The 24,303-nt window shown below is 39.1% G+C and overlaps 1 long non-coding RNA gene across 2 annotated transcripts in view; it reads right to left on the bottom strand.

Moving 5' to 3' along the window:
• Positions 1 to 22,616: 22,616 nt before the first annotated feature.
• Positions 22,617 to 24,303, bottom strand: part of LOC124544603 — a 75,745-nt gene continuing 74,058 nt past the window's right edge. For both annotated transcript variants that reach the window (XR_006967547.1, XR_006967548.1), the window contains exon 3: positions 22,617 to 22,985. This is a non-coding gene — a long non-coding RNA (uncharacterized LOC124544603). The remainder of the gene's footprint in view (positions 22,986 to 24,303) is intronic.

Genomic DNA, 24,303 nt, shown 5'->3' with positions numbered 1-24,303 from the left:
ACAACAAAGTCACTGAAAAAAGTTCTTAGTACTGCCCAAGAGTCGATACCATGACGTCTGCACCTGTAGTGTGCTATTTAGCTACTGAAACTACAAATATAACAGTCCCGCATATTACTTTTGAACATATGTGGGACGCTACACTAATATGAAAGAAAAGTGTACAACACTTAAGCATGACAGCTGTAAACACACCGCTACTACAGGAAGAAATATTGGTGTTTAATGTCCCTTTGATGAGAGATGAAGAACCAGTTCCAGCTGAGGAAAGTTGAGGTTGGAAAGTAGCAGAGGTCTTACTAGAGCAACAACACCAGAAAGTGTCTTAAAAGTTTAAATGTGGTTATGTAATGGGAAATTTAGCCACCTCCCCCCCCCCCCCCCAATTGCAATAATAGTTTGCTACCACTTCACCAGTAGTGGAACAAGGGCGGCGTCACCCCCCTCTGCATTGTTGCCAAATTTATTCAAAATGGCGGCGATAGATATGGCAACATTGTAATGACATCATGGTGGGAAGTTCAAATTTTTGTGGGAAAAGTACGTCAATTGAGCTACCTCCGTTAACCTAACCTTTTTCCCCTTCTCCCCCATAAAATGCTGTACCTAAGAAAATTGCTGGAAAAGTTTGGCAGGAAAATAGGCCACTTGGGCTACCTCCACTAACCTAAGTCATTGGACCACCACCTCTTCCTTGGAATTGCCGGGAAAAGGACTCATCCTGCACTGGGCTGCTGGAGAGGAAAGACTGTACTTTATTTATTTTCAGTGGGAAGTTGGAACAATTTATTTAGGGATGGATTTCACGGAGTTTATTTATTACACTGATGTGTTTGGGGTCACAATACACAGCATACAGAGCTGCAAACTACATATAAATCACGGAAATAATGCAGTATATTGATGTACAGACACATTGTCAAAGTAATGCATGTAAAACGCTCTGCAGACATTCTCACTAATTATGAACAGTTGAAATAATGCTTTGCCCAGCCTACAGACCTGTTCACAAAATAATGCAACAGACACATTCACTACACATAAAATTGTCAATGCGTATATAGAACTCAGCCCACATGCTCACAACACTTAAACAGCTGAAAATAATGTAGTGCGCAGCCACTCACTGCACGTGAAATCACTTTCGAACTATTGTTAAGAAATTCTACTGCAGTATATCAGTGAATTGTTCCCTACAGAGGTCCAATGCGCTTGTGCACCAGTATGGCCTGACCTGCAAAGTGACGATGTAACCATCAGCTGATGGGCCAATTGGTGTCCATTCGGGTCCTGCAAGCATTAGGTTCTGGCATCCCTTTCATAAATGACACTTGCGAAATTCCTGTCAAAACACATATTTACCTGGCCACTGTGGCTGATGCATAGCTGCAGGTCCAGTGCCGAGCAAGAGATGTTTGCACAGCAGTTCACGTTCGCAGGTGCAGCTAGAAGATTGTCAGGGTTACACTGACATCAGGAGTCTATGTAAATAACAGCCAAATCTCCCTATTGACGTGCTATAGAAACCTTTTGAAGTGCTTCCCAGAATAACACAGGATACATTCTTCCTAGCAATTCTAACAGGGCAGCTGATCCATTACATATCAGTCCCTGCACGTAAATCGTAAAGTGTCACAGAAACAGTTAACAGTCGCTATTGTCGTAAGAGCTTTCGTGATGTCTGAGCTTGCCTCCATGGAAATTCGTGTTCTAACAGGACCTGGTTACGAAAATAGCTCGGAATAATACCAACTGCATTCTCACTGATGGTCCTAATGGCACATCACGTGTTCCCTTCCTGGAAATCGTGACGTCCTGATTTCAACATGTGTCAGAAACAGTAAACATTCTCACTGTTAAAAGCATTCATCATGCCTGTGCATGCTTTTGAAAACACTGTTAATCATAAAAGCATTCTTGTTATTTGGAAAGAGAGACAATGGTCGCATCAATCCCTTCCAGGAAATAGTGACGTTCCATAAAAGCTTCTCATTATCTACCCATCCAAATGAAGCTCTCTCACTGGTCACCTCAGTCTATATATAAATCCACAACCAACCACACCCCTCTGTGTGTGCGTGTGTTTTATTCTCCAAGATGAAGAGTGTAGCGGCAAGAGGCGTAGAGTTCTAGAGACAGGATTACCAACTGAGTAAATAAGTGGTATTTTGAGTGTAAATTTTTGTGTGTATGTTAAATTTGCTTTATTAATTCCGTCTCCTTGTTATAGTACAGCTCCAGGAATTTATCTTGGAGTGTGAGGAGAGACAGGAGGGGGCTGGACCTTGGCAGACTCTCAACGTCCAGCCATCCATGGTGGGTTCACAGCTAGCATTGCCATATGAGTATAATTTTCCTTGTAATTTGTTCTTGTATAGTAGTGATTCAAAATCTTCTTATTTCATACTTTTTTTTCAATTTATGCATCTTGCTTTTTGTTGTTGTGAGCAAGACAAGACAAACCAATTGCCTGATGCCGATTCTGACAAGGACAGTGATATGCCTGAATGGGACAGACAAAGGGTCATTGAACCAGAGGAGGATGTAATCTGGCCCTGCTAAATGATGATGATGATGATGATGATGATGATGATGATGATGATGATGACTTCTTTGAGGTTGTGGTGGAGATTTCTGATGAAGTGTTAATGCCTTGCAGCCAGAGCGAAAAATGTAATCACTCACTCTGCTTATAACCTTGAGATCGTCAGTATTCTTTCTTTCACTGTGCCAGCAGCGGTAAGCAATGTACTTAACTATTATTTTTTTATTTCTTCTTTTACGGCAGTCCCGTCTTCGCAGCCACAACACAGTGTGGCGCACATACCAATGGTGGCTAAATCTTCTTCATCCCCAAAGCGGCACCCTGTAAGGCATGCATCACCTATAAGGATGCCGCTAGTTGCCGCGAGGGAACTGCAGCCACCGCTGCCCAAAACACCACCGCTCTGGCATCCATGAGCCAAGCAACGAGCCACCACCCCTCAAGTTATTGGGTCAGTTCTGCAGCAGCAGCAGCAGCAACAACAGCATTGAGAACCATCACCGCAGCCTGGCTGTTCCCATCAGTCTGACCTGGTAACACTGCAGCATCCTCCTCCATCATCATCATCATCATCATATGAGCCTTGTCAGAATCGGTGTAAAAGCAAATGGATTGGTGAATACCGACTGGCCCCTCCTCAACACCATCATCAACAGGGTGGACTCAGAATGAAAATGCGGGGCATGTCAACTGCCGGGTGGTTTCGTAAATCCACCTTGAGTGCTATACTGGCCCGGTTTTCCGAGATGGAGGTCGGAGGGTCAGCTAAAGCACTCAGCTGAATACTACACCTTGTAACGGAACATATTAAAGGCTTTACTTTAATGAAGTATGTGATACCCTCCAAATTCAACCAGTTTAACGAGTATTTATGATTATAGAAGAGTTATTGTGTATGTTAACAATGATTGCACAACATGTCTCCATAAACAGTCAACCCATTAAATTATACTGAATAACTGACCCACACAAAAGTTAATATCACTTGATCACTGATACAGCAAATGTCATCATGTAAAAACACTAAGTTTATCTTAAATAATTAATATGAAGTACGAAAAATAGTAGCCAACTTAGGTATTTTGGATCTCCTTAAATAAAAATCACCCAGTGAAACCTATTTGTTCACTAGGAGCGTTTTCACTCAGTATTCACGTAATCAATCCTATTTTAGACGAAAACCAATGTAATTCTTAATAATTCATGTTACTTATTTATGCAAATTAAAGAAGTCAATTGACAAACTTCTAAAAAATGGCCTTTTTGTAACAGAGAATTATTCTGTCAAGTCAACAAATCTGTCTGTCATTTTCATAACATGTTAAATTATGTCACTCGATGCAAATTAATAACTTATCTGCACAAATTATGATAACAGATGTACATGTGACTTATAAACTATATCTCTTTTTAGTAGTTCTTTGACAATGTTATAAATACAAGCAGCAAGAAGGGTCGAGGAGGCAGTCGGAATGTCACTTTGGTAAAGTGTGTTTGTGTGTTATTGTCTGAGGTGGATAAACAATGCAAAGATCATGTAAAGGAAGTACTACTTTGTGTTGTGTCATGGTCTTTGGTGGACAGTGGAATTAAGATGGCCACCAGAGTAATAAATATATGAAGGTTACATATTTGTTGGTTTTGCTCGTTCTTTATCATCAAAAGCACATAAAAAACACGGACCTCATGTTTTTAACCCTAGACAACCAGATTTAGAGCCAGCATCAGCATCGAGACACAGCAGCGATCCAGCAAGCAGCAGCGATTACTACAACGCATATTAATGGTGCCAACCAAACATCAAGTGCTAACAAGCTCCGTAAACGGGAGTGAAATAGTGCGATTACAGCAATTAGCTATATCAACGACTAGGCGACCATTACAAAGGTGGGGGCTCGTCCGGGATCTTTAAGTGCATCGATGATAATAGTGCAGCGATAAATTTCGTAAGTGCTTAGCACTTCAAAAAAAAAAAAAAGTTTATTTGTGCAGTGTGGCAACAGTGAAGATATGTCAAAGTGAAAAACAAAAAAACGTGTGTATGTGCGATTACGAAAAACTATCATCACAGCGCTCGGAAGATTAACGTCTGGATTGTCAATGGAATTCATCAATCAAGATAAAACCGTATAGATGTGAAGAAAGCCAACAAGAACACCGATCACGACATCATAGCATAGGTACATAAAGCAAGGTATTTTGTTGTTGTAAAAATTATAGTTAACATGTCTCTACCTGAGAGTGATGAGATCGTAGGAAATGTAAAAATTGAACCAGGGGATGGTGAACAATTAAATTTAACAGAGTGGCTAGCAGAGTTTGCAACTCAAATAAGCTCGCAACTTAAACAATCGAGTGAACAAGTAAGTTTGAAACTTAAAGAAAACACAGATAGACTGAATAAGTTAAGTTTGAATTTTGATCTATTAACCACTCATCTCAATTAGAAGTGAGAGGAAATTAAAACTACCCTCAGTAAGGACACTAGCGAACAGCTGATACACTTCAGAAAAGAATTTCAAATTAAAGTTGAAAGTTTAAATGAAAATATACAAGCTAACACAGACAGCATTGCTGTCATCTACAACAGAGTAGATACTGAAGTTGAAAGATTAGATCAGAGAATAGACAAAACATCAGAAAACCTTAAACAAGAATACAACCTGTATACCACTAATGTAGATACAAAAGTAGAAAAGATACACACTAAATATACACAATTGGAAGATGCATTGATGTCAAAACAAATGTTTTACAATCAAAATACAATGTATGGGCACATCCAAGTGAAATGCTTTCCTGGTGAAAATCTGCACCCTATTGACTTTATTCATCAATGTAAGGATATGTTTGTTGTAGGAATGACAGATAACATAAAAATTAAGTTAGTAAAACGGTTTCTAGAAGGGGAGGCCCTATCCTGGGCAAATGAGAATAATGATTCTTGGAATACTTTTGAAGAGTTTGAAGCTAAATTCATTTGTAAATTTTGGTCACAATCCATACAAACCAGATTAAAGTCAGAATTTCTAAATGGACCAGTGTATAGAGGGAAATAGGGGGAATGCAAAATTTTTGCAGAGACCAATTGAAAGAACTTGCTCATTTGAATAACTCATTTGATGTTATGACACAAATTGATGTTTTAAAAAGAAGGTTACCAGAGAGACTCCAGTGGGAATTGGTCCATGGACCAGACGATTCAATGGAAGAGTTCCTGAAATTTGTAGATAGATTAGATAGGGCCTTGGAAAGAGAAAATAACCAAAGATTTGGCTCTGACAACAACCAGTATGGGGGGTGGAACAGGAATGTAAATAGAGATTATTATGGGAGGAGAGACTTTGAAAATTCTGGAAATAATGCTCCAAATAGGGGAGATAGGAGATACGAAAATGATTTCAGAAACAATACACAGGAGGGAGGATGGGGGAGAGATAACAGGAATGATAGAAATAGGTATTGGGGAAGAGAACAAGATAGAAGGGGGTTTGTTGAAACTAGTGAACAAAACGACAACTACAAACGGACAGACCGAGGGAACCAGCCGGGAAACGGTGGACAGTCCCACGAGATGTCCGTAGTTTTGGGGCTAGACAATATTATGATAGGACAACATTTAACCGAAACTGGAAAAGGAGAGGATACAATGTAAAGAGTAAATACCATGAAAATACTGATGTTGTTAGAATGAATAAATTAGAATTTAATAAAAGGTTTTGGGATACTATGAGTAAAAGTGATACAGTTAATAAAAACAGTGTTCAAGCACAGGTAGTTAGGGAAAGTGCAGAAGTTGAAGGTATTGCAGAGTTCCATACTTGGGCTGAAAAAGATACTGGCGTTAATAACAAGTCAGACACACCACAAATAGAATCTATTTTGGGGGGTTTATTTGATAAGAAGGGGGATGCCGAAGTGTTTAATGGAGCCAAAGACTCAATTGCTGAGATTCAGGTACATAGGGGAGAAACTGAAGATGGGGTTGTTGTGGAGGAGGAGGAAGAAGTAATAGAGGGACATTTAAATAATGATCCTAAATCAAGTGATGTTATTGATGAGAGTGTGGAGGAAGAAATAAAAGTATTTGTAGAATTGAGAAGTGATTATGTAGTAAAGGTAAGTGATGTGACAAACATGGGTAATAATGAGGTTAATTTAAGTGAAATGCAGACTAGGTAATGTGTATCTGAGGACAAGCTATTGCCTATTGGGAACTATGAAATACTAATCTATGAGAATGGTAATAATAATAATAAAGAAAATATAAAGGGATGGAATGTAAATGTGTGTTTTCAAGAAAAAGGGGAAAAGTTTTTAGAAGTTTTGTGGAACAACTATGGAAACAGTATAAACAAAGATGCCTTTTGGAAAGAATTAGCAAAGGTAAGTGCAACCTTGTATCCTACATGGTGGACAAAAATCCATAGTGGACTTTATAAAAAATGGGGTGAAAACAGTAGTTTGTTAAGTGACAACACAGTGTTAAGAGGAACAGATGAAAACAAAGGTTTATGTTTAAATGTCAATGCTTTGCAAACAGAGAGGGATGTGTCTAAGTGTAGGAAAGAGACATTAGACTTAGGAACTAAAGAAATTGAAAATGATCTATTGTTTGAAAATACTGAAATAGACAAAGATGTTGAGCTAGGTTGTCCATATGTTAAAGTAAACATTGACAAGTGGGAAGGAAGAGTGTTAGTAGACACAGGAAGTCCTGTTTCTGCCATCACTTCTAGACTTAGAGATAAGCTCAGAAATTCTCAACATTTTCCTGAGATGCCAGTTGTTGGATTAAAAGTGAAAGGAGCTACAGGCAGAGCCAGTAAGGTAGTTAAGAAACAAGTGTTACTTACTTTTAAAATTGATAACCTAAATTTTGAACATGGATGCTTAGTAGTAGATGACCTGAATGAAAATTTCATTTTAGGTATGGATTGGATATTAAAAGTGAATGCTGGGTTTAATTTTACAGCAAAACAAATGTGTATTATAGAACTTGTTAAGCAACAAAGCTGTGTAGTGAATTTGTTAATTTTAAACTGTGGTGACAACTGTAACCACATTCAATCAGTGTATCATGAAAATGAGGATGTTTATTACCCGGATGAGAACTTGGGGGATGATGCAGAGGGTCAAGAGTTTGAGAAGTTAGTAGAGAAAAAACTGGGGGAAGCTGAAAGCCTAAATAATACACAGAAGGAAAAATTAAAAGAGTTATTATGGGAATTCCAGGATGTGTTTGATGATAGACCTGGTAGAGTGAAATATTATCAATGTAAATTACAGTTAAAACCTCATGCGCCTTTCTTTATGAAACCGTATGGAATACCATTTGCAAAAAGAGACGCTGTGGAAAAAGAAATACAAAAAATGGAAAATTGGGAAGTTATAGAAAGAAGTTGCAGTGCCTACAACAACCCGTTGGTCATTGTAAAAAAAGGAGACAATAGCGTTAGGATTGTATTAGACTCCAGACATCTGAACAAGTATCTCATCAGAGAAAACGACCACCCAGAAAGTATAGATGAGCTGTTAGGTAAATTTGAGTGTGTCAAACATATGACAAGCCTAGATCTCACTGCTGGTTTTCATCAAGTTGAACTTAGTCCTGATTCGAGAAAATATACAGCCTTTTTATATAATGGTAAATGCTATCAGTATACAGTCGTTCCATTTGGTCTCAATGTATCAGTTGCGGAATTCATCAGAGCATTAGATTTTGTACTTGGTCATGAAACTAGTTCAAAATTAACCATTTATGTAGATGACATTTTAATCACTGGGAAAACTTGGGAAGAACACCTTGAACTATTAAGGGAGGTATTTATAAAACTCAGAAAGGGAGGAATGACATTAAAATTAGAAAAATGTAAATTTGGGCTAGAGGAGTTAAAATTTTTGGGTCACATCATTACAGAACAAGGGATTTTGCCAGACAAAGACAAAATAAAAGCCATAGAAAATTTTCCAACACCTAGAAACAAGAAACAACTCAAATCATTTTTCGGCTTCACAGGATTTTACAGGAAATTCATCAGTAATCAAGCATTAAATGCAGTTTGTTTGTATAACTTACTTAAAAAAAATGTAGTGTGGGATTGGACACCAGAATGTGAAGATGCTTTTAACAAAATCAAAACGCAACTATGTAACAGCCAACTTCTACATAGACCAGACATGTCAAGTCCTTTCTGGCTAGCTACTGACAGCAGCGATGCAGGGTTAGGAGTTCATTTATTTCAAGAAAAGGAAGTAAATGGAAAAATGGAACACCGAACAATCGCATTTGCCAGCAGAATTCTTCAAAAACATGAAAAACACTACACAGTGACAGAAAAGGAATTACTAGCTATACATTGGGGTTTTACAAAATTTAGAAATTACCTCTTGGGACATAAAGTAATAGTACAGACAGACCACAAAGCATTAAGCTATCTCCAAGAGTGCAGGTTATACCATAACAGACTTACCAGATGGGCCATGTTTCTCCAGCAGTTTGATTACGAAGTGAGGTACATTCAGGGAAAACAAAATGTGGTAGCAGACGCTTTATCAAGACTACCTTTGGGAAGTGATTTGGAGGGAAGTAGTGGAGAGGATGAGAAAATTTTCAAAATTATGTATCTAAAGGGTATTAAAGAGGAAAAGGAAATACAAAAAATCTGTAACGACATTAGGAGGTTTCGGAACCACAATGAAAACTGGAAACTAGTCAAAAGTTACATAGGAAAAACTGGGGGAGAAAAGGTAGAAGCATACTATAAAGTACACAAGGGGATACTATTCAGAAGACCTAAACCCGATTTAGACTATTGGAAACTGTGTTGGCCTGAGCAACAAATAGATACGCTCATTACTTATGTACATGAAAGCTTTGGCCACTGTGGCACCACTAAGTGTATCCAAAAAATACAGGAGAACATTTATTTTTACAACATTAGCAGAAGAGTAAAGAAAAAGTTATCAACATGTGACAGATGTCAGAGGGTAAAAGTGACAAACCAAACAACCAGGGGAATAATGCAGAACATATTACCCACAAATAAACTCGATCTCGTTGCAACTGACATCTACGGACCGTTACCCAAGACAAGGGGGGGTTACAGTTATATTTATGTCATGGTAGACATCTTCTCCAAATTTATAAAGCTTTATCCCTTAAGGAAAGCTACCAGCAAACAAATAGTTTCAAAAATTACAAGTAATTATTTCAACACTGTGGGAAAACCTAAGGCAATACTTTCAGACAATGGGTCTCAGTTCACCTCTAAATACTGGAAAACTTTTATTGAAGACACGGGAATTAAACACATTTTAATATCTGCTTACCACCCGTCAAGCAATCCGGCTGAGAGATACATGAGAGAGATTGGAAGACTGTGCAGAACCTACTGTAGCCAGAACCACACTAATTGGTTAGAGTACATAAATAGTTTTGAAGAAATAATGAACAGCTTACAGCACTCTTGCACTCGGTGTTCCCCACACGAAATAATGTACAACCAATACCCTGCTAGTTTCTTCACTGAAAACATAGAGTATCCACCTTGCAAAATTATGTCGCCCCAAGAAAGAGAAGACTGTGTACGGGAAACTATGAAAAAACAAGGGGAATTGAGAAAAAGGCGACATGCAGCCAAAGGAAAAGCTACACAGTTGAAACCAGGGGACCTTGTACTCGTCAAGACACAAGAGAAATCAAAATTATTGTCAGCCGAACTTAAAAAGTTTTTTGATATTTACATTGGTCCATTTGAAATAAAAGAAAGCCCACATCCTAATGCGTATAGACGTATCTTTCCCAGATCAAGAAGGTTATTTGGATTAAGAAACATCACTGAATTGAAACCATATAAACATGATTAAGCACATTTCCCTGTTTGAATTTTCCGTAAAGCATTTTATCAGCAAAGATTTTTACTGGGTGTGTCAAATACCAACTACCACTCATCCTACAGACCCTGGAAAAGTTCCAGATCTCTGAGGGAATGTTTTTATATTTGTACACTCCTGGAAATGGAAAAAAGAACACATTGACACCGGTGTGTCAGACCCACCATACTTGCTCTGGACACTGCGAGAGGGCTGTACAAGCAATGATCACACGCACGGCACAGCGGACACACCAGGAACCGTGGTTTTGGCCGTCGAATGGCGCTAGCTGCGCAGCATTCGTGCACCGCCGCCGTCAGTGTCAGCCAGTTTGCCGTGGCATACGGAGCTCCATCGCAGTCTTTAACACTGGTAGCATGCCGCGACAGCGTGGACGTGAACCGTATGTGCAGTTGACAGACTTTGAGCGAGGGCGTATAGTGGGCATGCGGGAGGCCGGGTAGACGTACCGCCGAATTGCTCAACACGTGGGGCGTGAGGTCTCCACAGTACATCGATGTTGTCGCCAGTGGTCGGCGGAAGGTGCACGTGCCCGTCGACCTGGGACCGGACCGCAGCGACGCACGGATGCACGCCAAGACCGTAGGATCCTACGCAGTGCCGTAGGGGACCGCACCGCCACTTCCCAGCAAATTAGGGACACTGTTGCTCCTGGGGTATCGGCGAGGACCATTCGCAACCGTCTCCATGAAGCTGGGCTACGGTCCCGCACACCGTTAGGCCGTCTTCCGCTCACGCCCCAACATCGTGCAGCCCGCCTCCAGTGGTGTCGCGACAGGCGTGAATGGAGGGACGAATGGAGACGTGTCGTCTTCAGCGATGAGAGTCGCTTCTGCCTTGGTGCCAATGATGGTCGTATGCGTGTTTGGCGCCGTGCAGGTGAGCGCCACAATCAGGACTGCATACGACCGAGGCACACAGGGCCAACACCCGGCATCATGGTGTGGGGAGCGATCTCCTACACTGGCCGTACACCACTGGTGATCGTCGAGGGGACACTGAATAGTGCACGGTACATCCAAACCGTCATCGAACCCATCGTTCTACCATTCCTAGACCGGCAAGGGAACTTGCTGTTCCAACAGGACAATGCACGTCCGCATGTATCCCGTGCCACCCAACGTGCTCTAGAAGGTGTAAGTCAACTACCCTGGCCAGCAAGATCTCCGGATCTGTCCCCCATTGAGCATGTTTGGGACTGGATGAAGCCTCGTCTCACGCAGTCTGCACGTCCAGCACGAACGCTGGTCCAACTGAGGCGCCAGGTGGAAATGGCATGGCAAGCCGTTCCACAGGACTACATCCAGCATCTCTACGATCGTCTCCATGGGAGAATAGCAGCCTGCATTGCTGCGAAAGGTGGATATACACTGTACTAGTGCCGACATTGTGCATGCTCTGTTGCCTGTGTCTATGTGCCTGTGGTTCTGTCAGTGTGATCATGTGATGTATCTGACCGCAGGAATGTGTCAATAAAGTTTCCCCTTCCTGGGACAATGAATTCACGGTGTTCTTATTTCAATTTCCAGGAGTGCATTTTCACTATTGAATATTAAATTTTGAGACATCTTCCTTACTTGCAACGGGCAATAAGGTGACAAACATTTATTACTTTCTTTTTGTATTGTTGAATATGGAGCATACTTGCACCAAATAAAAGACAATGTAAAAAATTGTTGTGCAAGACCCATCATTTTGTTACTATTGTTTTCTTAGGCATAAGATTTGTGTACAATTTTCTACAGCTAATCAGATGTTCACCAAGTTTGATGTTTGTGTTATGTTGTGACCAATTTAAGTGTCCAATTTTAGTATTAATTTGTTCTTGTACTATCTTGACTGTGTCTCAATGGGAGACAAGTTTTTTTAATATTTTCTTTTTTTTTAAATGCATATTATATTCATACATGTGACTTCTCTAGTGTTTGTGTTTATATATCATGTCCATACTTATAATTATGTTCTTTGTTTTCATTTCCTTTATGTGGCTCAAAATGAGCAGACAGCTGCAATATTTTTCCTATGGACATCTGAACTGTATGTAATATATTTATGTTCCTTCTATTATCTTGATTATTCTGTGACTCAATGAGAGCTGACTTTGAAATAATTTACATATATTTTTTTTTATATCTTAAGATCGCATGTGATATATTTGTGTCTCTTTTTGATCATTTTCCATGTGGCTCACTGGGAACAAAGATTAACAGTTTTTTTTTTACTTTCAGATATTACTAAATATTTTTATTGCCATAACACAAAGTGCATTTGAAACAACACAACTAAAATATTTGCAGGAAACAGTCATTGTATACATACACATTATGCATAGTAAAACAAAAAAAAAAAAAAAAACAAAATAAAAAAATTATTAAAATAGTACTTTTCCAAATTTTAACCATTTGACACATTTGTCCTAGTCGGCTAATATCATTAACATTCTGTAAATGATATTACCCGAGGGGGGTATTGTAACGGAACATATTAAAGGCTTTACTTTAATGAAGTATGTGATACCCTCCAAATTCAACCAGTTTAACGAGTATTTATGATTATAGAAGAGTTATTGTGTTTGTTAACAATGATTGCACAACATGTCTCCATAAACAGTCAACCCATTAAATTATACTGAATAACTGACCCACACAAAAGTTAATATCACTTGATCACTGATACAGCAAATGTCATCATGTAAAATCACTAAGTTTATCTTAAATAATTAATATGAAGTACGAAAAATAGTAGCCAACTTAGGTATTTTGGATCTCCTTAAATAAAAATCACCCAGTGAAACCTATTTGTTCACTAGGAGCGTTTTCACTCAGTATTCACGTAATCAATCCTATTTTAGACGAAAACCAATGTAATTCTTAATAATTCATGTTACTTATTTATGCAAATTAAAGAAGTCAATTGACAAACTTCTAAAAAATGGCCTTTTTGTAACAGAGAATTATTCTGTCAAGTCAACAAATCTGTCTGTCATTTTCATAACATGTTAAATTATGTCACTCGATGCAAATTAATAACTTATCTGCACAAATTATGATAACAGATGTACATGTGACTTATAAACTATATCTCTTTTTAGTAGTTCTTTGACAATGTTATAAATACAAGCAGCAAGAAGGGTCGAGGAGGCAGTCGGAATGTCACTTTGGTAAAGTGTGTTTGTGTGTTATTGTCTGAGGTGGATAAACAATGCAAAGATCATGTAAAGGAAGTACTACTTTGTGTTGTGTCATGGTCTTTGGTGGACAGTGGAATTAAGATGGCCACCAGAGTAATAAATATATGAAGGTTACATATTTGTTGGTTTTGCTCGTTCTTTATCATCAAAAGCACATAAAAAACACGGACCTCATGTTTTTAACCCTAGACAACCAGATTTAGAGCCAGCATCAGCATCGAGACACAGCAGCAATCCAGCAAGCAGCAGCGATTACTACAACGCATTTTAATGGCGCCAACCAAACATCAAGTGCTAACAAGCTCCGTAAACGGGAGTGAAATAGTGCGATTACAGCAATTAGCTATATCAACGACTAGGCGACCATTACAACCTGGACATCCATATAGATGTCTATGATCTGGTAAATGGAGGGTCAAGCTATATTAAGCTCCCTAATGATATAGCTAACAAGAGAGCATGCAATAATGTTGAAAATAAAATCAACCAGGTTTGTTTCGCATGATCAGTCCTGGCTTGTGAGAGAAATTACAATTACATAGATCATCCTCAGTATCCCAGTACACACCATGTAGGTGATAATATTCATGGGTGTTATAACTTTGATGGTATCGATTTCCCCATCAAGATGCAGGACATACATAAATTTGAGGCACAAAATACTGGAATATTGGTTCATGTTTATGGCCTGGAGAAGAAAAGCAAGTCAGATGAGCGAGACAAGCACATTGTTGCCAGGCGCTTTCATTTCTCAAAATTTGCAGGTGAGCGTGAGCTGCACGTGAACATGCTGATCTTCTCTGAAGGTGATAATTATCACTATGTTTGGATCAAAGACATGTCTTGACCCCTTTACAGCCAGTTGTCGAAAAAGTAACATAAAAAGCGTATTTTCTTAAGGTGTCTGAATTATTTCTCCTCAGACAAGTTATTAGTGGCGTACCTAGCAGACTGCATTTCCAATGGCCCGGTAGGTGCTATCACGCCTACTGAGGAAAACAAATTCAAAAAGTTTAAGAATGCTCACCGCCAGGAGCAATGCCTGTTTGTAGTGTATGTCAACTTTGAATGCCTCCTCGCTCCTGTGAGACACTGTGGAGGTAACCCTACAGCCTCACATTTACAGAAAAACACGTACCATTTGGCAGTGTATCAAACTGTATCGTCATATGATTCCAGTCTTAAATGCTACAAATGTTATGTCGGGGATAATCCTGAAGTTTGGCTGCTCACTGAGCTCAAAAAACTTTCAAGGGAAGTTGATAACCTTTACAGCGACAACATACCCATGACCAAATCGAAGGAGAATGAAAATTTGTATAATAATGAGGAGGGAAATAACTACTTTGAAAAAAGAAAAAGAAGAAATGGGAACTGCTTCTTCCATACATTAATTAGCTAGTGTTTTAATTTAACTCTTCAAACAGAGCATTTCAGCAACTTTATACAGACCACAACCAGCTGCCTACATACTTGCAAACATAAACACAATATATGAGGCACTGAGAGCACAAGCGGACTAACCCACACTTTTTGTGAATTTGAGGTATTGACATGTTGTGATAACAGTATACGAGTATTATGCAATGCATGTTGATCTGTTTGTTTATCTGAAGGTTTGTCTAATGTAGCAACGTAAACATTGCTGTTGCACTCAACCGCTGATAGATACCGTTGAGAGCAGGAGTGGACTATGCGTCATAGTCCATTTGTGCTCTATGCTCTCCGTCCACTGCCATTGCGCGTGACGCCGGCGAACGAAAGACTTGTGTATTTAGTGTGGAACAACGTATTGGACCAGTGACCACGTGGACGTGTATTTCAGTTGATCAGCATGGCAGCCCCTGCGAAAAGTGTGGAGGAGCAATTGGAAGGTTAGTTTGTATTGTGTTCCATTCCTTTTTTGCGGATAACATTGTCGATTGTACACTAACGCGTTCATATGCAAACACGTCTAGATGTACCGTATCTCGAATGGTGACTTTGTTCAGAAAATGCAGGTTGTTTTCCATAGGAAAACAGAATGACATACAAACAATACTTTATGTATTGCTATTTTGTGTAATCAAGTAACGATCACTTGTAATGTTATGTGTACAACAATGTTTTACCGCCCGCCGAGTTGTGTTGAGCAATTGCTTCGCCTGTGGATACCAATGCACACGTTGACCATTACTGTAGTGTAGTTAATATTACATTGAGGGATGGATATTGTTATTACAGAGATGTTTGCGTCCGATGGGGAAGTGCCGGGAGACGCGAGAGCGAGCACGGCTGCAGCAACAACTGTTCCAGAGGACGTGCCAGAGACGAACGACGATGCCGTGGTACGGAGCCGAGGAAAGAAGCGCCTTAGAAACGAAGATAAATGGCTTCGTAACGTTAGGAAAGAACGGAGAGCTCTAGGTCAAGAGTATGTAAACCGTAAGGGTAACCTTGTACCTCGAAAGGAATTGCGGAAAATCAGCGAGTGTACGTGCCGGTATGAGTGCCACAAACACATCAACGAAGAACAGCAGGAACAAGTGTTCAATGAGTTTTATAATTTAGGCAGCCACGATCTGCAGTCGGCTTTCCTGTTTACCATGATTAAAGTCGTTGATAAAGCACGGTCTTACGTAGGTCAGCAACATTCACGTAGGGAGAAGACGAGATTGTATTACTTGCTCAATTCAAATGGGTCTGAAACGAGGGTGTGCAAAAGATTCTTTCAGAATACTTTAGCCGTATCTGCTGGAAGAATCGATAGGGTACTCAAGAATAAAGGGGAAAAAGCCACCCCTCCTCGTGATGGTAGAGGTAAAGGTGAACCTGGTAATAAAACACCTCGCCACAAAGTTGATGTAGTAAAACGTTTCATAGAAAAATTCCCGGCGTATGAAAGCCATTATGCGTATCATAAAAATAACGGTAGAAAGTATTTAGGACCAGATTTAAATTTATCAGTCATGTATTCACTGTACTGTGCAGAGGAGCAAATGCCCGTTTCTCATTTTATTTTCCGCAAAATTTTTTACGAAAACTTCAATTTGTCATTTCATCCACCAGTGTCCGACTCTTGTCGAACATGTGATGCTTTGCAGGTAAAAATAACAGCTGCCGATAATGATAAGGAGAGGACGGAGTTAATTGCAGAACGTGAATTCCATCAGCAAAAAGCTGAGTATGCACGGGCAGGTTTACATAGTGATACATTGCTTAGCAAATCAGATGGTAACGTTACAGTGATAACATTTGATTTGATGAAAACTTTGCCTACACCGATCATCTCAACTGGAGTTTGCTATTACAAACGTCAGTTGTGGACATATTGCTTTGGCATCCACAATATGCACAATGATGATGTATACATGTTTCTGTGGCATGAATCCATTGCGTCGAGAGGGCCACAAGAAATTGGTTCTTGTTTGCTGTACTTCATACGCAATTTTGTCAGGACTGAAAAACTAATTATGTACTCTGATCAGTGCGGAGGCCAGAATAGAAACATAAAGGTTGCTGTACTGTGCCAATACATTGTCAACAGCTCAGAGTTCTCTGTGAAGGAAATAGACCATAAATTTTTAGTTAGCGGACACTCGTACCTGCCCTGTGATCAGGATTTTGGCTTAGTTCAGAAACGAAAAAAGTATTTTCCTAATATTTACCGTCCTAAACACTGGAATGATGTGGTAGTGAGTGCCAGAAAAAGGAATCCATTCAAGGTAATTAATATGAATGCGGAATGTTTCTTTTCAACAAAACAACTCGAAAGAAACATCACGAATCGAAAAATGTCTTCTGGCAATTGTAAAGTACAATGGTTGAACATACAGTGGCTGCGGTATGAAGCAACCAACAGATTCAAAATATTGTATAAATACTCGAACCAAAACCAAGAGCCATTTCAGGAAATTGATGTGGCCAAACGAACATCCACATGCATCAGCAATCTCGAACTGCTTTACCCTAATGGAAATGTAATTACAGAGACAAAAAAGAAGGATCTGCTAAGTTTGCTTCCGTATGTACCTCCACTTCATCGTGATTTCTACAAAACTTTACAAACGTCATCAAATGCTGTAGAAACATTGCCTGTGGATGATTTTGAAATGTAACACAATGCGTAACATTACAGAAACCAATGTAAAATGGTACATGTAATGTGTACAATGTATACTAGTAATGAATACTATTGTCACATGCATCAGCGTACTAACGGACCTGTCATTGAGAATGTTCAACTACTTGGAGCGAAAATGGACTAAGCCACAACAAAACTGCTAATATTCTACTATATAGTACGTTTGTAATTTATCTATGTCAAAATATTGTTCAATAAAACCACAGTTACATCATATGCATGTTACAAGGCTGCAATGTATCACAAACATACATTATTTGTGGGCCTGTATTATGAGACCTGTTTCCTCCATATTGACTTCTCCGGGGTTAGTCCGCTTGTGCTCTCAGTGCCTCATATATTCTTGAGTACCCTTGAGTACACTGCACATAGAATGGCTACTACATTCTTTTATTTCAACTTTAAATATTTGGATATTTTCAGTTTCTTGTCATAAGCCAATATATAACCAATTATAACGTTTTGCACCAGAATAAACAAGCTTCATTCTGAAAACTAGAGATTTATATTTAATCTATATCAAAATTATATTTAATTCTAATATTGTGTTAGTGAATTTATGAATTCACCCTAAATTCACATTTATCATCAACCAGAAACACCAGTATGGAGCATATGACTGACATGTAAGTATATGAAATCTTAGCTCCCTGAAGAGGCTTCTTCAAGATATTTACTTGTCAACTTGACAAAATGTTCTTATTTCAACCTCTGTAGCAATCATTTTTTTTTTTTTTTTTTTTTTTTTTTTTTTTCATTTTAACTTCAACAAGTTGCAGATTATACCATAGGACAGAACTGAGTCAGACAAGTGCATGCAATGTAGTTGTAGTTGCAAATATGGAAAAAACATTAGCTGTATAATGGAGTGAAAACAAAAAATTTTTTGTGCTGGACCTAGAATTGTGGCAGATTTCTGGCTTATTGATAGCTGTCAGTTTACCATTAGCTACCTGTGTATTCTCCATGTATGTCGCCAACCTGCACTTGTACATCTGTTATGTATATTCCCGTGCAGGAGAGATATTTTAATTGAAAGTCACTAGCCCAGTATTGGTGGATAAATAAAATACTGCAGTGGCTTTGTTGTTCTGAAGTACAATGCAATGTTCCTTTAGATGTGCATCCATGTGGAAAGGAACAGGCACACATTGGACAACCGTCAACTGTATAACTGAATGACAATAATGAAAATTTGTGCTGGACCAGGACTCAAATGCGGATTTCCCACTTATCGCGAGTGGTCACCTTACCATTAGGCTATCTGAGCCAGACTCAAATTTCCGTATGTTGTCAATCATGTGTCTGTAACCAGCATTCATATGTTAATTATGTATATTGCCATACAAGAGTGACATTTTTAATTGAAAGACACTTGCTAATTGTCGGTGGATAGTTATAGTATTGCAGTGCCTGTGTTGTTCATAATTATGATGCAATGTTCCTGAAATTGGAATGATCACATAGATAATATTTTGAGGGAGCAAACCAAAGACTTCATTTTACTGGCAGAGAACTTAGAAGATGCAATAGGTCTACTAAGGAGATTGCCTACATTATAATTGTCCATCCTGTGCTTGGGTATGACTGTGCAGTATGGTACCCTTACCAGATGGGACTGACGAGAGGACATTGAAAAAGCTCAGTGAGGGGCAGCTCATTTGGTATTATCAAAAAATAGGGGAGAGAGAGATGGACATGTTACATGACTGATGATGCCAGCCATTAAAACAATACTGTTTTTCAGGGCAGTGATATCTTTTCAGCAAAGTCCGTTTTTCCCATTCACTGTTACAGAGTGGAACGGTAGAGGAATAGTAAAAGTGTTTTGATGAACCCTCTGCCAGGCACTTAAAGGTGACTTACAGAGTATTCATGCAGGTGTAGCTCAAGGTGACACTACCTCAGAGGTGCAATGAGATTTATTGTTACTTCAACTGATGTTGCTAAATAAAATGATGTACTATCGTGTAGGAGATGTGATGAGATGAACGAAAATTTTGTCATACTCCCGTGTCATCTCTCACTACAGGACCGGTATGTAGAGCTATCATCACTATCTGACTGCGTATGGGCTATTCTGATGTTGTGGTAGATAATTGCAGGTGGCCTTGTCATTGCGATTGAGTATGGAAACATAATAGCAGTGTAGAATCTTACTGTGAATGGTGTTTTGCACTATCGTCAATATCTATCTTGGCTATTTGTGTGTCAAGTCATGGCAATACAACTGTTGTGCAAACCTTATGGACAAAAAGTTCGTAATTTTCACAAGATGTGTCTCTGCCAAGTAATATGGTTCAATGAAATGTGGGTCATTCATAGAAAGAATTGCTACAGTGTATTAGAGAAGGTTACTGAAAGAAGTGCGCAATGAGAACAGAAATAACTTCATTCAAAGTCGAATTACACTAAAGTGTCCGCGTTTCATGATGGTCCCCTGGTATTACAAATGGCGGGACATGGGTCTTAATGGAATGTGTGATCACCACTGATGACAGTGCATGCTCTATTGCGTCCTCCTATGCTGACCATACGGTTGGTAGTAAGTTCTTGTGGCAGTGCGTTTGATTCATCTACCAGCAGGACTGACAGCTGTTGGATGGTCATTGGTGAATGTGGATATGCTGAAACAAGTTTTCCTACTGGATCTCACACGTGCTCAATGAAATTTACGTCACGGGACAGGCCAGCCCATTTGCCAAATATCCTCCTACTCCAAGAGCACCTCCAACAGAGCTGTTCAATGCGGGTGGACATTATTACTCATCAGGAGCCCTGTACGAAACTTAAGCGCTTTCATAGTTTTAAATAATGACAGTATTTGGGATAAGAATGTAGTTGGGATACAGATGGTTTGTGAACTGATAAAAATTCTTTAAAAATAAACCAAAAAAGTGAAATAATAATCATAAATTTATGACGCACACTTTACTATATATTTCCACACAGAAAATTTGAACGAAATTGTTTCCAGAGCTTTAGTATATCTAATTGTAAATGATATATCGTATAAGAATTTGAGCTTCATGAACTTTTTATTTTTCATTTTCCTTAAGGGATACGAAAATGTTGTTGATTTAGTTTGTCCTGAAATGGCTACATGCGACTGCCTGTAAGTAAAGAATGGATATGGTAAATACGATTTGAAACTTTGTCCCCGTAACTTGCTTATAGTGACAGCAAATGCAATTTTAATTCGCTTCTTACCTGGTATTCACTAAGACCTCAATAAATTCTAACTGTATTTCAGGATTCTGATTGCATTTCGTACTTCATGTAAGCACATTAGGCCATAGCAGCAATACGTAAATCATAATTTATGTTGGCAGGGGCTAATATTTTTGTCATTTCGAAAGGCATATTCGTATAGGAATGTCAACCTGTACAACAGGCAGAGATAATGGACTACTGCAGTGGTCACCGTCATAGTCTATGACACTGATGTATACAAATTATCCAGTTAATAAGATGTAATTTGTAATAAGATAAAATGAAAAGTGAGTTTCTTGTTCGTGAGTAAGAGGTTAGCTTCACAAACTACAGGTATGATGCCGGACATCTATGATGCCCTTTTGCCTACGATAGTTCAAAATTTTTGACAAATAGTAAGTCTTAGCACAAAACCGGTATGCAGTATGAGAAACGATTAAAAATTTTCTAATGATGCCTCAGTCATCTGTGTACGATTAGCATGTCTTGAAGAAAAGGGATGTTGACTTGAGAAGTAATATATATGAATAAAAAAGAAGCCAGTGCCGAATGCACCTTTGGAAAGACAAACGTGGGGAACAAGTATAATGTCGCAATAACATTATGCCTTTGCCCACCATTAACACCTGCACCATGAAAACAATCATGTTAGACAATGTTCCAGGATGCATTAGCTATTACCACCTCTCACCACTTGGGGGAAGATTCAACTTCCCAGAAATAGTGTTTTGGTACAGCAGTGGATATCTACTATGTGATGTGCAATACCTGACATGTATTTACATTCCCCTAAAAGCTAAAGGTATCATTTTGCTACAATGGAAGAGTAAAAATAATGTGTTTCACTTTCTGACTTTCAGCAATAGAAAAAGATCAAAAAATGTTGTGTGAAAGAGCTGTTGGCTGTGGTCCAGCTCAAAACATTGTGCTCTAGAGTTTGCCTATGTCACACCAGACTCTGGCCACCAAATGTGGAAGTCGGCTGATAGGGACCGATGGCCAGTCATGTGACTGTGACACGTCATTTACTGAACCAATGATGTATGCTGGTGCACTCGCTCTGCCATGCATGAAATTATTTCCTTTTTATTTTGACTTTTCATGTGAAATATCTGTGATGAAGCGAATGAATACAGTGTGGTAACTTAACTGGTGTGGCCTTTCTCAGGCAGAATATGTCAAGAGGGATGTTTAAGTGTTAAGATTTCCATGGGAAAAAAGTCAGGATTATTAGTTTGTAGCTGTGTCTGTGACGACCACAGATAAATTCTTCTCTATTATAAGTTTCTTTTCTCAGGCATTATCTCTCGATCTAGGACTGTTATACTCTGAAGATGGCTTCGAAAACATGAAGCTCTGGAAACTTTGTCTGTATTGAGAGTTCTGCCATAAAGAAATTGTGAGGTTGATGACGCATAACATACACTGCTACAGATAGGCTAAGTGGTTGGCAGTGAACGCCTTCAAGAATGCTGTTAAATTTCTGATGGAACAAGATGCTGAATGAAAGTGAATAGGCCAATGCATGTATCGCCGTGTAACTAACGCTCTAGTACAAAGCTAAAACAGATGCCCTAAACTGATCTCAGTCAAGGTTGTTACGCGAACTATTAAACAATGATACATTACTCTCAATGAGTATTCTCATGTTGCTCAAATAATTTGTTTATTGTAAACAAAAATCAGTTTTAAATGCCAGGTAAACATTTCTGACTGTACTGATGTAGCCTCACAATGATGTAATGTTTCTGTTGTGGTAACAGCAGAGCCACAGCGTCTCCAGCCAATAGGTGATGTCTTCTCTGTGCCCGTGACGTCGACACGTGGTGCTGCTAGTGTATTGGCTGCGCTTATAGTATGCGGATGCCCACCACAATAGAAAAAGAAAACATCGTCGATGATGAGCTGCTGTTCTCGTTGCCTGGAAGGTGGGTGTCCACCCCGATACTAATGACTTTGTCGCTGCTGGCTGACCTGTCACAGGGGACATTAGGAGTGTCCAAGACAACCGAGCACACCTGTGGACAACAAAGACACTGATTTAAGTGCTGGTGCCTATGCCACATAAGTGAAATGTCAAATTTCAAGTTTTATGCCAAAACACATAGACCTTACACATAAAGAGTAGAGGGAGGTGCATATCACAAGGAACAGTTCATCAAAAGGAGTCAGTTTCCAAGTATGAAACAAATTTTAAACTGGAAACAATTATTACATTTTAGAAGTTTCGCCTCTTTAGCTGTTACCACGGATTTCAAACGTATAAGCTACAGTTTCTACATTTTATAGTTATACTAGGGGCATCCTCACATTTTAATCTTGTCATGTGGCTTTATGGTTAATGATACTTTGACAAAGGTAATGATATAAATTAATTTTTGCCTAGTGAAGTTACTAGTGCCTATATTTTGTTAATTTTTGTTTGTTTCATTGTGCTCATAATGTTTGTTACTATTTATACCATTAAGTTGCACCATAATATCCAAGAGTGTGAAACTAGCTATGGATGAAACTGGCTAATCGCCTAACATCTTTCAGTACAATCTTCTCGTACTTCCAGCCATGTCAAGAAGTCATACTTCCATGTGTTTCTGAACAAGTTGCTATTAGCCCACTGTGAAGCAGTAACCGACTGTTGCCTGGTTGCTGTCCTCATCTTTACTTAGCCATGGAACCAGCTGCGGATGAGGCCATCCACATAAGACTTTGAGGATATAGCCTTGGATACAACTCGCAGAAAGTCAAGTTGCTCTTACTACCTTTTCTACAACTCATTCGCTGTCTGTTTCTTTTACAGCAGAGCAATTCAAAGATGCTGTCTTTAGACAAGTGAATGATGTAACTAAGTACTGTAATAATTTACAAATTATCAAGGTCCAATTTTTGAAAGAATATTGGTCTACAGCAATTCAGTGAGAACTGCTCATACATTTCTGGATCGAAGACTAGTTCAACCTGTCCAGGGCACAATGAAGGCAATCTGTAAGTACTGATGTGGGGTGGCTGTACAGTTGTTGTTGTGGGTATAAAGCTTTTGTTACCATTCTGTGTTTGGTGAGAACTTGTAGCACCACTCCATGACAATTACGAGAATTATGAACATTTTCTTGAAAGAGTCTAATATTCTCATGGCCCTTACAGTACAGTGCAAAATATAACATAGGAGCTGCGGGAAGGTGGAAGACTCGTGCCACTTATGATGATGTGCATGGCAGGCAACAGAATTTCAATCATTCTGATGACCAGTTTGAAGTAGAAAAATGGCAAGTAATAGTGAGGAACATAAATAAAGTGTATATAGCAGCTGCCACAGGTGACCTTGGTGGGGAGGAGGTG

Source organism: Schistocerca americana, chromosome 8, assembly GCF_021461395.2.
Source record: "Schistocerca americana isolate TAMUIC-IGC-003095 chromosome 8, iqSchAmer2.1, whole genome shotgun sequence".
In the NCBI taxonomy this organism is placed as follows: Eukaryota; Metazoa; Arthropoda; class Insecta; order Orthoptera; family Acrididae; genus Schistocerca; species Schistocerca americana.
The sequence above is the reverse complement of the archived record's forward strand: the minus strand, read 5'-3'. Positions and strand labels throughout refer to the sequence as shown.